Raw genomic sequence first — 14,662 nt, forward strand, 5'->3', positions numbered from 1 at the left:
AACAGGAAACAGAAATACAGTAACTACTAACTACTGAGTTTTTCAGAGTGATTAACAGAAATACAGCAACTACTAACTACTGAGTTGTTCAGAATGATAAACAGGAAACAGAAATACAGTAACTACTAACTACTGAGTTTTTCAGAGTGATTAACAGAAATACAGCAACTACTAACTACTGAGTTGTTCAGAATGATAAACAAGGAAACAGAAATACAGTAACTACTGACTACTGAGTTTTTCAGAGTGATAAACAGGATAACAGAAATACAGTAACTACTAACTACTGAACTGTTCAGAGTGATAAACAGGATAACAGAAATACAGTAACTACTAACTACTGAGTTGTTCAGAATGTTAAACAGGATAACAGAAATACAGTAACTACAAACTACTGAGCTGTTCAGAGTGATAAACAGGAAACAGAAATACAGTAACTACTAACTACTGAGTTGTTCAGAATGTTAAACAGGATAACAGAAATACAGTAACTACAAACTACTGAGCTGTTCAGAGTGATAAACAAGGAAACAGAAATACAGTAACTACTGACTACTGAGCTGTTCAGATTGATAAACAGGAAACAGAAATACAGTAACTACTAACTACTGAGTTGTTCATAATGATAAACAAGGAAACAGAAATACAGTAACTACAAACTACTGAGCTGTTCAGATTGATAAACAGGAAACAGAAATACAGTAACTACTGAGTTGTTCAGAGTGATAAACAAGGAAACAGAAATACAGTAACTACTGACTACTGAGCTGTTCAGAGTGATAAACAGGAAACAGAAATACAGTAACTACTAACTACTGAGTTGTTCAGAATGTTAAACAGGATAACAGAAATACAGTAACTACAAACTACTGAGCTGTTCAGATTGATAAACAGGAAACAGAAATACAGTAACTACTGAGCTGTTCAGAGTGATAAACAAGGAAACAGAAATACAGTAACTACTGACTACTGAGCTGTTCAGAGTGATAAACAGGAAACAGAAATACAGTAACTACTGAGCTGTTCAGAGTGATAAACAAGGAAACAGAAATACAGTAACTACTGACTACTGAGCTGTTCAGAGTGATAAACAGGAAACAGAAATACAGTAACTACTGAGTTGTTCAGAGTGATAAACAGGATAACAGAAATACAGTAACTACTAACTACTGAGTTGTTCATAATGATAAACAAGGAAACAGAAATACAGTAACTACTGACTACTGAGCTGTTCAGAGTGATAAACAGGAAACAGAAATACAGTAACTACTGAGCTGTTCAGAGTGATAAACAGGAAACAGAAATACAGTAACTACAAACTACTGAGCTGTTCAGAGTGATAAACAGGAAACAGAAATACAGTAACTACAAACTACTGAGCTGTTCAGAGTGATAAACAAGGAAACAGAAATACAGTAACTACAAACTACTGAGCTGTTCAGAGTGATAAACAGGAAACAGAAATACAGTAACTACTGACTACTGAGCTGTTCAGAGTGATAAACAGGAAACAGAAATACAGTAACTACTGAGCTGTTCAGAGTGATAAACAGGAAACAGAAATACAGTAACTACAAACTACTGAGCTGTTCAGAGTGATAAACAGGAAACAGAAATACAGTAACTACAAACTACTGAGCTGTTCAGATTGATAAACAGGAAACAGAAATACAGTAACTACAAACTACTGAGCTGTTCAGAGTGATAAACAGGAAACAGAAATACAGTAACTACAAACTACTGAGCTGTTCAGATTGATATCTGTTAACTTTTTATTTTTCCCTCCTTCCTGTTCATTGAACAAGTAAACTTTTAGTACAATAGGTGTGTGTGTGTGTGTGTGTGTGTGTGTGTGTGTGTGTGTGTGTGTGTGTGTGTGTGTGTGTGTGTGTGTGTGTGTGTGTGTGTGTGTGTGTGTGTGTGTGTGTGTGTGTGTGTGTGTGTGTGTGTGTGTGCGCGCGTGCATGCGTCCGTGTGTGTTTAGTGCAGATGTATTGGAGGAGCTGTTTAATCTCACTCAATCCTCCTGTCCTCTGACGACCTCAGCGTAGCTGCGCTGGTCCTGCTGTTGGGCCCTGTGGAGTGGAGGAGGGCCAGGTCTGGGCTGGGGGGCTGCCTCTCTGGTCTGGTAGAGGTGATGGTCTGGTGTGGGGTATTAGGCTGGGCCCGGTCCAGTCTGGCTAAGCTGATGGAAGTGGTGATGCTCTGGTGGTGGGTGGGGCCTGTGGAGTGCGCTGGGTCTGGTGTGGTGTTGAAAGGGCCTGGGGCTCCTTGGTGGTGCAGTGGTCTGGTAGGGGTCTCTGGGTGGTCCTTGGTGGTGCAGTGGTCTGGTAGGGGTCTCTGGGGCTCCTTGGTGGTGCAGTGGTCTGGTAGGGGTCTCTGGGGCTCCTTGGTGGTGCAGTGGTCTGGTAGGGGTCTCTGGGGCTCCTTGGTGGTGCAGTGGTCTGGTAGGGGTCTCTGGGGCTCCTTGGTGGTGCAGTGGTCTGGTAGGGGTCTCTGGGGCTCCTTGGTGGTGCAGTGGTCTGGTAAGGGTCTCTGGGGCTCCTTGGTGGTGTAGTGGTCTGGTAGGGGTCTCTGGGTGGTCCTTGGTGGTGCAGTGGTCTGGTAGGGGTCTCTGGGGCTCCTTGGTGGTGCAGTGGTCTGGTAGGGGTCTCTGGGGCTCCTTGGTGGTGCAGTGGTCTGGTAGGGGTCTCTGGGGCTCCTTGGTGGTGCAGTGGTCTGGTAGGGGTCTCTGGGGCTCCTTGGTGGTACAGTGGTCTGGTAGGGGTCTCTGGGGCTCCTTGGTGGTGCAGTGGTCTGGTAGGGGTCTGGGGCTCCTTGGTGGTGCAGTGGTCTGGTAGGGGTCTCTGGGGCTCCTTGGTGGTGCAGTGGTCTGGTAGGGGTCTCTGGGGCTCCTTGGTGGTGCAGTGGTCTGGTAGGGGTCTCTGGGGCTCCTTGGTGGTGTAGTGGTCTGGTAGGGGTCTGGGGCTCCTTGGTGGTGTAGTGGTCTGGTAGGGGTCTCTGGGGCTCCTTGGTGGTGCAGTGGTCTGGTAGGGGTCTGGGGCTCCTTGGTGGTGCAGTGGTCTGGTAGGGGTCTCTGGGGCTCCTTGGTGGTGCAGTGGTCTGGTAAGGGTCTCTGGGGCTCCTTGGTGGTGCAGTGGTCTGGTAGGGGTCTGGGGCTCCTTGGTGGTGCAGTGGTCTGGTAGGGGTCTCTGGGGCTCCTTGGTGGTGTAGTGGTCTGGTAGGGGTCTCTGGGGCTCCTTGGTGGTGCAGTGGTCTGGTAGGGGTCTCTGGGGCTCCTTGGTGGTGCAGTGGTCTGGTAGGGGTCTCTGGGGCTCCTTGGTGGTGCAGTGGTCTGGTAGGGGTCTCTGGGGCTCCTTGGTGGTGTAGTGGTCTGGTAAGGGTCTCTGGGGCTCCTTGGTGGTGTAGTGGTCTGGTAAGGGTCTCTGGGTGGTCCTTGGTGGTGTAGTGGTCTGGTAAGGGTCTCTGGGGCTCCTTGGTGGTGTAGTGGTCTGGTAAGGGTCTCTGGGGCTCCTTGGTGGTGTAGTGGTCTGGTAAGGGTCTCTGGGGCTCCTTGGTGGTGCAGTGGTCTGGTAGGGGTCTCTGGGGCTCCTTGGTGGTGCAGTGGTCTGGTAGGGGTCTCTGGGTGGTCCTTGGTGGTGCAGTGGTCTGGTAGGGCTATCTGGGGCTCCTTGGTGGTGCAGTGGTCTGGTAGGGGTCTCTGGGTGGTCCTCTGTCCAGTGCGGCATGGGGTGTTTGTCTACCAAGTGCCACGTCCTTTAGAGACTTGGCAAACATCCCTACTGTCTGCTTCCTCAGGTGGGAGTGGTCATGCAGATGCTCTGGGGTGATTGTTGGATGGTGAGCAACGTGCACGTTCGTGAGTAGGCCACACCCTCTGGTGATGTCAGCGTTGATTTCCTGAATGGTACGGGGATGAAAGTCTTTGCGGGGCAGCAGAGTGGAGATGGTGATGTGGGAGTTGGGGAACCGCTCAGAGGCCCTCTCTGCTACTCTGTTGACCAGGCTGTCTACTCTCTCCTGCTCCCCTCTCTGCTACTCTGTTGACCAGGCTGCCTACTCTCTCCTGCTCCTCTCTCTGCTACTCTGTTGACCAGGCTGCCTACTCTCTCCTGCTCCTCTCTCTGCTACTCTGTTGACCAGGCTGCCTACTCTCTCCTGCTCCTCTCGCAGGTTGTTGGTGCCGGTGTGAATAATAATGTGACCTGGTGTGCCAAAGTCAAGCTGGGACAGGATGTGGAGTGCATCCTGTGTTTTTGGGCACCATATTCTGGACACCTTGTGGTGGGAGATGAGTTTATCCTCTTGGATGAATTTCCTATTTGAGTCAATGAGGATGGCCACCTCAGTGGGTATTACCAGAGTAGTGGGTTCACGGTCTGGGGTTGGGGGGAGGGGGGGGGGGGTGGGGGGTTCAACGGTTTGGTATAGTCAGTGTAGTTCACCTTCACACTCCATGTATTGTTCAGATTGGACTGACTCTATCCACATTTCTGTCCACACAGAGGTGCCTACAACCTCTCAGTCTGTGGTGTTAATATAGCCCTGTTATCACCAACCTGCACACTACGCTGAAAACCCTGCTGTTGAAGAAGCCTAGAGACTAGAGTCTAAAGCCCTTGATGATCGCCAGGCCACGGATGCTTTGAAGTTAAACGTTTCACCAAATAATAAACCCTTTGTGATATTCCATCTTCACCCTACTCAAAACACTTCCTGATAATGCACTGACATGTAACCAAACCACAAAACATGTATTCATTGAATTCCCTATAGTGGTCAATTATATGCAAAGTAAATAGGGTGCACTATATAGGGAATAGGGTGCACTATATAGGGAATAGGGTGCACTATATAGGGAATAGGGTGCACTATATAGGGAATAGGGTGCCATTTGGGACACATTTCAGAAATGTTGCAGTCTGACTACCTACAGAGCCTTCAGAAAGTATTCAAACCCCTTGACTTATTTTGTTGTGTTACAGCCTGAATTAAACATGTATTAAATAGATTTTTATTTCACACCCATCTACACACAATACCATCATAATGACAACGTGTTTTTAGTAGTGTTGGCAAATTTAAGAAATATCAAATTTACGTACAGTGGGGAGAACAAGTATTTGATACACTGTCAATTTTGCAGGTTTTCCTACTTACAAAGCATGTAGAGGTCTGTAATTTTTATCATAGGTACACTTCAACTGTGAGAGACGGAATCTAAAACAAAAATCCAGAAAATCACATTGTATGCTTTTTAAGTAATTCATTTGCATTTTATTGCATGACATAAGTATTTGATACATCAGAAAAGCAGAACTGAATATTTGGTACAGAAACCTTTGTTTGCAATTACAGAGATCATACGTTTCCTGTAGTTCTTGACCAGGTTTGCACACACTGCAGCATTGATTTTGGCCCACTCCTCCATACAGACCTTCTCCAGATCCTTCAGGTTTCGGGGCTGTCGCTGGGCAATACGGACTTTTAGCTCCCTCCAAAGATTTTCTATTGGGTTCAGGTCTGGAGACTGGCTAGGCCACTCCAGGACCTTGAGATGCTTCTTACGAAGCCAATCCTTAGTTGCTCTGGCTGTGTGTTTCAGGTCGTTGACATGCTGGAAGACCCAGCCACGACCCATCTTCAATGCTCTTACTGAGGGAAAGTGGTTGTTGGCCAAGATCTCGCGATACATGGCCCCATCCATCCTCCCCTCAATACGGTGCAGTAGTCCTGTCCCCGTTGCAGAAAAGCATCCCCAAAGAATGATGTTTCCACCTCCATGCTTCACGGTTGGGATGGTGTTCTTGGGGTTGTACTCATCCTTCTTCTTCCTCCAAACACGGCGAGTGGAGTTTAGACCAAAAAGCTCTATTTTTGTCTCATCAGACCACATGACCTTCTTCCATTCCTCCTCTGGATCATCCAGATGGTCATTGACAAACTTCAGACGGGCCTGGAAATGCGCTGACTTGAGCAGGGGGACCATGCGTGCTCTGCAGGATTTTAATCCATGACGGCGTAGTGTGTTACTAATGGTTTTCTTTGAGACTGTGGTCCCAGCTCTCTTCAGGTCATTGACCAGGTCCTGCCGTGTAGTTCTGGGCTGATCCCTCACCTTCCTCATGATCATTGATGCCCCACGAGGTGAGATCTTGCATGGAGCCCCAGACCAAGGGTGATTGACCGTCATCTTGAACTTCTTCCATTTTCTAATATCTGCGCCAACAGTTATTGCCTTCTCACCAAGCTGCTTGCCTATTGTCCTGTAGCCCATCCCAGCCTTGTGCAGGTCTACAATTTTATCCCTGATGTCCTTACACAGCTCTCTGGTCTTGGCCATTGTGGAGAGGTTGGAGTCTGTTTGATTGAGTGTGTGGACAGGTGTCTTTTATACAGGTAACGAGTTCAAACAGGTGCAGTTAATACAGGTAATGAGTGGAGAACAGGAGGACTTCTTAAAGAAAAACTAACAGGTCTGTGAGAGCTGGAATTCTTACTGGTTGGTAGGTGATCAAATACTTATGTCATGCAATAAAATGCAAATTAATTACTTAAAAATCATACACTGTGATTTTCTGGATTTTTGTTTTAGATTCCGTCTCTCACAGTTGAAGTGTACCTATGATAAAAATTACAGACCTGTACATGCTTTGTAAGTAGGAAAACCTGCAAAATCGGCAGTGTATCAAATACTTGTTCTCCCCACTGTATGTATTCACACCCCTGTGTCAATGCATGTTTAGCATCACTCTGCCAGCGATTACAGCTGTGAGTCATTCTGGGTCTCTAAGAGCTTTACACACCTGGACTGTACAATATTTGCACATTATTCTTTAAAGAATTCTTTAAGCTCTGTCAAGTTGGTTGTTGAACACTGCTAGATAGCCATTTTCTAGTCTTGCCTTAGATTTTAAAGCTGATTTAAGTCAAAACTGTAACCAGGCCACTCAAGAACATTCAGTGTCATCTTGGTAAGTTCCTCCAGTGTATATTTGGCCTTGTGATTTAGGTTATTGTCCTGCTGAATGGTGAATTTGTCTCCCAGTGTGTCATGTTCCTGACCTGTTTTCTCTTATTTTTGTATGTGTTTAGTTGGTCAGGGCGTGGGTTGGGGTGGGCATTCTATGTTATGTGTTTCTATGTTTGTTTAAATGGGTTGCCTGATATGGTTCTCAATTAGAGGCAGGTGTTTGACATTTCCTCTGATTGAGAACCATATTAAGGTAGGATGTTCTCACTGTTTGTTTGTGGGTGATTGTATCTCGTGTCTGTATGTGTTACCACACGGGACTGTTTCGTTTGTGTAGTCTGTTCCTGTTCGTGCGTTCTTCGTGTTTATGTAAGTGCTCAAGTTCAGGTCTGTCTACGTCGTTTTGTTGTTTTGTAATTTTTCAAGTATATTTTCGTGTTAGTGTTCGTTTACGTCTTGTTAAATAAATTCATTCATGTCTTCATCACTCGCTGCGCCTTGGTCCAATCTCTCTCCGCAAGACGAACGTTACACAGTGTCTAGTGAAAAGCAGACTGAACCAGGTTTTCCTCTAGTATGTTGCCTGTGCTTAGCTCCATTCTGTTCATTATCATCCTAAAAAACTCCCTAGTCCTTGCAGATGACAAGCTGAACCATAACACGATGCAGCCACCACCATGCTTGAAAATATGAAGAGTGGTACTCGGTGTGATGTTGGATTTGCCCCAAACATAATGCTTTGTATTCAGGATATAACGTTAATTTATTTACCACATTTATTGCAGTATTACTTTAATGCCTTGCTGCAAACAGGATGCATATTTTGGAATATTTGTATTCTGTACAGGCTTCCTTCTTTTCACTCTGTCATTTAGGTTAGTATTGTGGAGTAACTACAATGTTGATGATACATCCTCAGTTTTCTCCTATCACAGCCATTAAACTCTGTAACTGTTTTAAAGTGACCATTGGCCTCATGGTGAAATCCCTGAGCGGTATCCTTCTTCTCCAGCAACTGAGTTAGGAAGGACGCCTGTATCATTGTAGTGACTGGGTGTATTGATACACCATCCAAAGTGTAATTAATAACTTCACCATGATCAAAGGAATATTCAATGTCTGCTTTTTTTTTTTTTTTTACCTATCTACCAACAGGTACCCTTCTTTGCAATTCACTCAAAAACCTCCCTGGTATTTGTGGTTAAATCTGTGTTTGAAATTCACTGCTCAACTGAGGGACCTTACAGATAATTGTATGTGTGGGGGTACAGAGATGAGGTAGTCATTCAAAAATCATGGTAAACACTATCATTGCACACACAGTGAGTCCATGCAACTTATTATGTGAACTGTTAAGCAAATGTTTACTCCTGAACTTATTTAGGCTTGACCTAACAAAGGGGTTGAATACTTATTGACTCAAGACATTTCAGCTTTACATTTTTCATTAATTTGTAGACATTTAAAAAAACATAATTCCACTTTGACATGTTGGGGTATTGTGTGTAGGCCAGTCACAAGACATCTCAATTTAATCCGTTTTAAATTCAGGCGGAAACACAACAAAAGATTTTGGAAAATGTCAAGGTGTGTGAATACTCTCTATGTCCTCTCCATACCTCTACATTCTCTTTAAAACATACATGATGGAACCAATTGTACTCTTTCAAAATGGAGGTAATGCATTTCATGGTCTACGAGAGTTGTGCAGTGACAGAAATACTTTAATATTTCACATATTTTTTCACACTTAAAAAAAAAAAAATTCAACATTGGTTTTGGTACGACCTGTATTTATTAGGAACGTATCTGTGACTGTGTCAAATCAAACGGACAAGGCCTAACCAACCAACCACCTGCGGACAGCATCGTCGACCCATGGGACTCTTTTATAATGAGACTCGGGCTCCGTCCCAAACGGCATTCTATTTCCTTTATTGCCCCTATGAGCCCTGGTCAAAACGTAGTGCACTATAAAGGGGAATAGGGTACCATTTGGGATGGACACCTCAGCTGGGCCCCTTTCCTCCTGTTGTCTATATCACCGGAGGGTTTCGTCTCAGAACCCCACAATGACACAACCACAGTCCACAATCCCAGGCTGCCGAGGCCTAGCCTCAGTCCTGCCTCTTTACATCTAAAAGCATATTTAACTTTTTACTCATCCATTGACAGGCTGTGAGCTGGTGAGCAGTAAGACCCTAAGCCAGGCCCAGATTAGCTTTAAGGGGATAAAGCAGTGAATTAAAGCCCACACATACCTCTCCTCTCCCTCTCTCCTCTCCTTCTCCCTCTCTCTTCTCCTTCTCCCTCTCTCCTCTCCTTCTCCCTCTCTCCTCTCTCCTCTCCTTCTCCCTGGCCTCTGTGGTTCCCAGGGCCACCATACATACTTTTAGGGACCATTCTTTTGAACCAGGAACCAATGGCATTGGGTTCGGGGGGGGGGGGGCTTCAAGGATTTAGGGACGGGAGTCATTTAAACATCTGGACAAAAGTAGTGCCAGGTTTAACAAAACAATGGTTCTGTTCCTTTGTAGCCTACTAATCTCTGGTACCAGTCTGGTGTCAGAGGATTTGGACCTGTGGTTGGGGGGTAACTTCTGGTCACATTTTGGGTTTGTTCGTATCAACTCAACTCATATTTGAACTTCAAGACCCCTTTTTTCCCCCCACAGCTAGAATTGTGATAAATTATACGTTGAATTGATTCTCCATACATTTTTTTATTAAACTTTTATTTAACCAGGGTCTCATTTACAAGGGTGCCCTGGAAACATCAACAGAATCAGTCTTAATACCCCAACAATAAATGCAGAATGACACAGCACAACAAATCAAATTTTAAAACGCGACAGACAAAAGTAGACATCAATCAAAACATGTGCAGTTCTCCTTCACTTCCTCATCAAAGCCCCGTACTGAGACTTCCAGACCAGAGTCAAGCCTCAGTGGCCTGCTGGTCATTCCATGTGCTAGGGGCACAATAACTAAACTAAACATAAAAATATCATCGAAAACATGCAACAATTTCAAAGATATTACTGAGTTACATTTCATGTAGGGAAATCAGTTAATTTAAATTAATTAATTAGACCCTAATCTATATATTTCACTTGGGAATACAGATATGCATTTGTTGGTCACAGATACCTTTACAAATAAGGTAGTGGCGTGAATCAGAAAACCAGTCAGTATCTGGTGTGACCACCACTTGCCTCATGCAGCACAACACATCTCCTTCACATAGAGTTGATCAGGCTATTGATTGTGGCCTGTGGAATGTTGTTCCACTCCTCTTCAATGGCTGTGTGAAGTTGCTGGATATTGGCGGGAACTAGAACACGCTGTCATACATGTCGATCCAGAGCATCCCAAACATGCTCAATGGGTGACATGTCTGGTGAGTATGCAGGCCATGGAAGAACTGGGAAAGGTTCATCTTTCAGGAATTGTGTACAGATCTTTATGACACGGGGCTGTGCTTTATCATGCTGAAACATGAGGTGATGGCGGTGGATGAATGGCACGGCAATTGGCCTCAAGATCTCATCACGGTATCTCTGTGCATTCAAATTACCATCGATAAAATGCAATTGTGTTTGTTGTCCGTAGTTTATGCCTGCCCCATACTATAACCTCACTGCCACTATGGGGCACTCTGTTCACAAGGTTGACATCAGCAAACCGCTCGCCCACACAACACCATACACGTGATCTGCGGTTGTGAGGCCAGTTGGACGTACTACCAAATTCTCCAAAAACTATGTTGGAGGTGGCTTATAGTAGAGAAATGAACATTCAATTATCTAGTAACAGCTCTGGTGGACATTCCTGCTGTCAGCATGCCAATTGCACGCACCTTCAAAACTTGAGACATCTGTGGCATTGTGTTGTGTGACAAAATTGCACAATTTAGAGTGGCCTTTTATTGCCCCCAGCACAAGTTACACCTGTGTAATGGTCATGCTGTTTAATAAGCTTATTGGTATGCCACACCTGTCAGGTAAATTGATTATCTTAGCAAAGGAGAAATGCTCACTAACAGGAATGTAAACATATTTGTGCTCAGCATTTGAGAGAAATAAGCTTTTTGTTTCGTATGGAACATTTCTGGGATTTTTTATTTCAGCTCGTGAAAAATGGGACCAAAACGTTAAATGTATTTATATTTTAGTATAAAATCAATCTTCCCAAACTCTGTGGAGTTATTTCCCCATTATAGAATATAAACCTGTAAATAATACATGTTAATATTATATGTTGCGTTATTATCAAACAATGTTTTATTAGAAAATGAATGTCTGTCGATGTTGGCTATCGAATTTATAATGAAAACCCTACAGTAAAATAGCCTGGCTGAGTCAGAAGTTCTGCTTTCTCTAATGGTTGGTTAGCTTCGATAGCCTCCTCTATTCCACGGTTATAGTAGGCTACAATCAGTAGGCTACTAGTTTAAAGCGTATTAAATGTACTCTACTAAATGTTACCTCCATCTGCGTTACATCTCTTTTTGGATACGGATCATAAGAACGGTCAGAAAATATTATATGGAGAGGTGTAGATTGGTACCAAAGGGGGCGACCACTCCACGCACACCCCTTTTCTCCTCCATGGTACGAACCAATTTTCTAAATCGTGAGTTCTTTGCTTGGTTGCCATTCCTCGGCTTTCGCTGCTGGTTCAGGCTTCCCGACGCTCCGCGCACTGTGTGACTCAACGTGTGTGAGTGTGTTTAGGGACTTAGTCCTGCGATTTATCTCCGATTCAGATGTTCATTTGTTGTGTTTTTTTCTGACAACAAATAGGCCAGCGGGTTATGTAGTTATTTAATAAAATAAAAAAATTATACATAAACTGCTTTTCCCATTGATCCCCTTCGGTTTGTGATGGCGATACATTTGTGTTCCGCGAGTCCAGCAGTGATGAGGAGAGAGCTGTTTTGATCTACAGTTCTAACGGAAGAAATAAGAACTCTACCGGAACGGAATCATTTTCTAGTCTTGGGGCGATTCATTCGAAAGATCGACGTGTATACGTTGGATGTGTCTTCAGAATGGTAAGGTTATTTATTTGGTAAATATGCATGATGTTGCAAAACAGCTGCACGCGAGCATCATGCAGCAGAAATTGCGTACAGGGCTCGAGCTCCGGTTTGAGTCCAATGATTTATTGGTTGAGTCCCGGATCGTGAAGCCCACGTTAACTGCAGATGAGAATTCTCGTCGGTAGTCTACCCAAGGAGCCCATTTTCTTCAGAGGTGTCCATGTAGTTTCACGACTGGAGAATGCTGAATTGTGCATTTTGACACAGATAGGCTAATGTACGGCTTTGGTTGACTACTGTACGGTCCCTGTGTAGCCTATAAGACGATGGTCATTTACCGGGCTACTGTAGCTTTACGGACAGGATCGCCTAATTGTGTCTAGGTGCAAAGCCTATGTCTAGGTCGTTTCGGGTTTAAATACACTTTGAATTTGATCCAAATGTTTCACAATGTATCTCTTCGATGTATTTAGAATTTTTGGTCTTGGAGGGATGGAGTCGATGCAGACAACACGGTGTTCCATTTTGCGTGGGGTAGGTATCTTAAAGCCTGGCTGAGAGGGACCCTTAACTCCCTTTTCTTATATCGAGGCGGAGTTGAGGGGTACCTCAGCTACCGAAAGCTAAATAATCAATTCCAATAGTCTGAATCCTGATGAGGATGAAGTCGGATGATCGATTGAATTTATAATAAAAAATATGACAAATGTACTGTATATTTTCATAGTACTTTTACAAGCAGGGTTTTTATTTTCTTAGCCGCGATATAACATCACATACTAGACGGTATGCGACTTGGGTGGCCATGCCATTTTAATATCAGTAGGCTTTGCTCCCCGATGCCAATGATATCTATGTAATAAATGTTATTGAACTAATACTTCCAGAAGATTTTAATCAATAAATTACATCAATCATTGCTACACCATTTAACCTATATATGATTAACTTTGTTCAATACTGAAATATCTGAATTATCAAAAGCTTTAAATCATCTAGGGAACTATTTATTACAATGGTTTATTTTATTGCAGGTTCAAAGAACTTAATGAGCGATTTTTTTTGGCCACTCTTGTGTTGTTTTTAGCTGTGTGAAGTGTCATAATTAGGGCGTCATAGTAATTTCCAATTGTTTAATTGATATTGGGAAATAAACAGCATTCCTTGGTTGGTTATTGTTTTGCGGAAAGCGTGCTCACACACACACACACACACACACACACACACACACACACACACACACACACACACACACACAGAGAATTCGGAAAGTATTCCGACCCCCTGACTTTTCCACATTTTGTTACGTTACAGCCTTATTCTTAAATTGATTAAATAGTTTCCCCCCTCATCAATCTACACAAAATACCCCGTAATGACCAGGCAAAAACAGGTTTGTAGAAATTTTTGAAAATGTATTAAAAAAAAAAGAAAACTGAAATATCACAATTATATTAGTACTCAGTACTTTGTTGAAGCACCTTTGGCAGCGATTACAGCCTTGAGTCTTCCTGGGTATGACGATACAAGCTTGGCACACCTGTATTTGGAGAGTTTCTCCCATTCTTCTCTGCAGATCCTCTCAAGCTCTGTCAGGTTGGATGGGGAGCGTCGCTGCACAGCTATTTTCAGATCTCTCCAGAAATGTTTGATCAGGTTCAAGTCCGGCCTCTGGCGGGGCCACTCAAGGACATTCAGAGACTTGTCCCGAAGCCACTTTAGGTGCCTTTTAGCAAACTCCAAGCAGGCTGTCATGTGCCTTTTTCCTGACAAGTGGCTTCCATCTGGCCACTCTACCATAAAGACCTGATTGGTAGAGTGCTGCAGAGATGGGTGTCCTTCTGGAAGATTCTCCCATCTCCACAGAGGAATTCTGGAGCTCTGTCAGAGTGACCATCGGGTTCTTGGTCACCTCCCTGACCAAGGCCCTTCTCCCCCGATTGCTCAGTTTGGCTGGTCAGCCAGCTCTAAGAAGAGTCTTGGTGGTTCCCAACTTCTTCCATTTAAGAATAATGGAGGCCACTGTGTTTTAGGGGACCTTCAATACTCATGAGTGGGCTCCCGAGTGGCGCAGCAGTCTAAGGCACTGCATCTCAGTGCTAGAGGCATCACTACAGACCCTGGTTCGATTCCAGGCTGTATCACACGTGATTGGGAGTCCCATAGGGCAGCGCACAATTGGCCCAGCGTCGTCCGGGTTAAGGTTTGGCCGGGGTAGGCCATCATTGTAAATAAGAATTTGTTTTTAACTGACTTGCCTAGTTAAATAAAATTAAAAAATACTGCAACATTTTTTGGTACCCTTCCCCAGATCTGTGCCTCGACACAATCCTGTCTCGGAGCTCTACGGACAATTCCTTTGACCTTGTGGCTTGGTTTTTGCTCTGACATGCACTGTCAACTGTGGGACCTTATATAGACAGGTGTGTGCCTTTCCAAATCACGTCCAATCAATTGAATTTACCACAGGTGGTCTCCAATCAAGTTGTAGAAACATCTCAAGGATGATCAATGGAAACAGGATGCACCTGAGCTCAATTTCGAATCTCATAGCAAAGGGTCTGAATACTTATTTAAATAAGGTATTTCCGTTTTTTATTAAATCTACATTTGCAATAATATCTAAAAGCCTGTTTTTGCTTTGT

The 14,662-nt window shown here is 44.0% G+C and overlaps 1 protein-coding gene across 1 annotated transcript in view; it reads left to right on the top strand.

Moving 5' to 3' along the window:
* Positions 1–11,642: 11,642 nt before the first annotated feature.
* Positions 11,643–14,662, top strand: part of LOC139548529 (teneurin-4-like) — a gene marked incomplete at its 3' end in the record, with an annotated part of 402,507 nt that continues 399,487 nt past the window's right edge. The window contains exon 1 of the mRNA XM_071358218.1: positions 11,643–12,029. The remainder of the gene's footprint in view (positions 12,030–14,662) is intronic.

This window comes from Salvelinus alpinus, chromosome 21 (genome assembly GCF_045679555.1).
Source record: "Salvelinus alpinus chromosome 21, SLU_Salpinus.1, whole genome shotgun sequence".
Classification (NCBI taxonomy): Eukaryota; Metazoa; Chordata; class Actinopteri; order Salmoniformes; family Salmonidae; genus Salvelinus; species Salvelinus alpinus.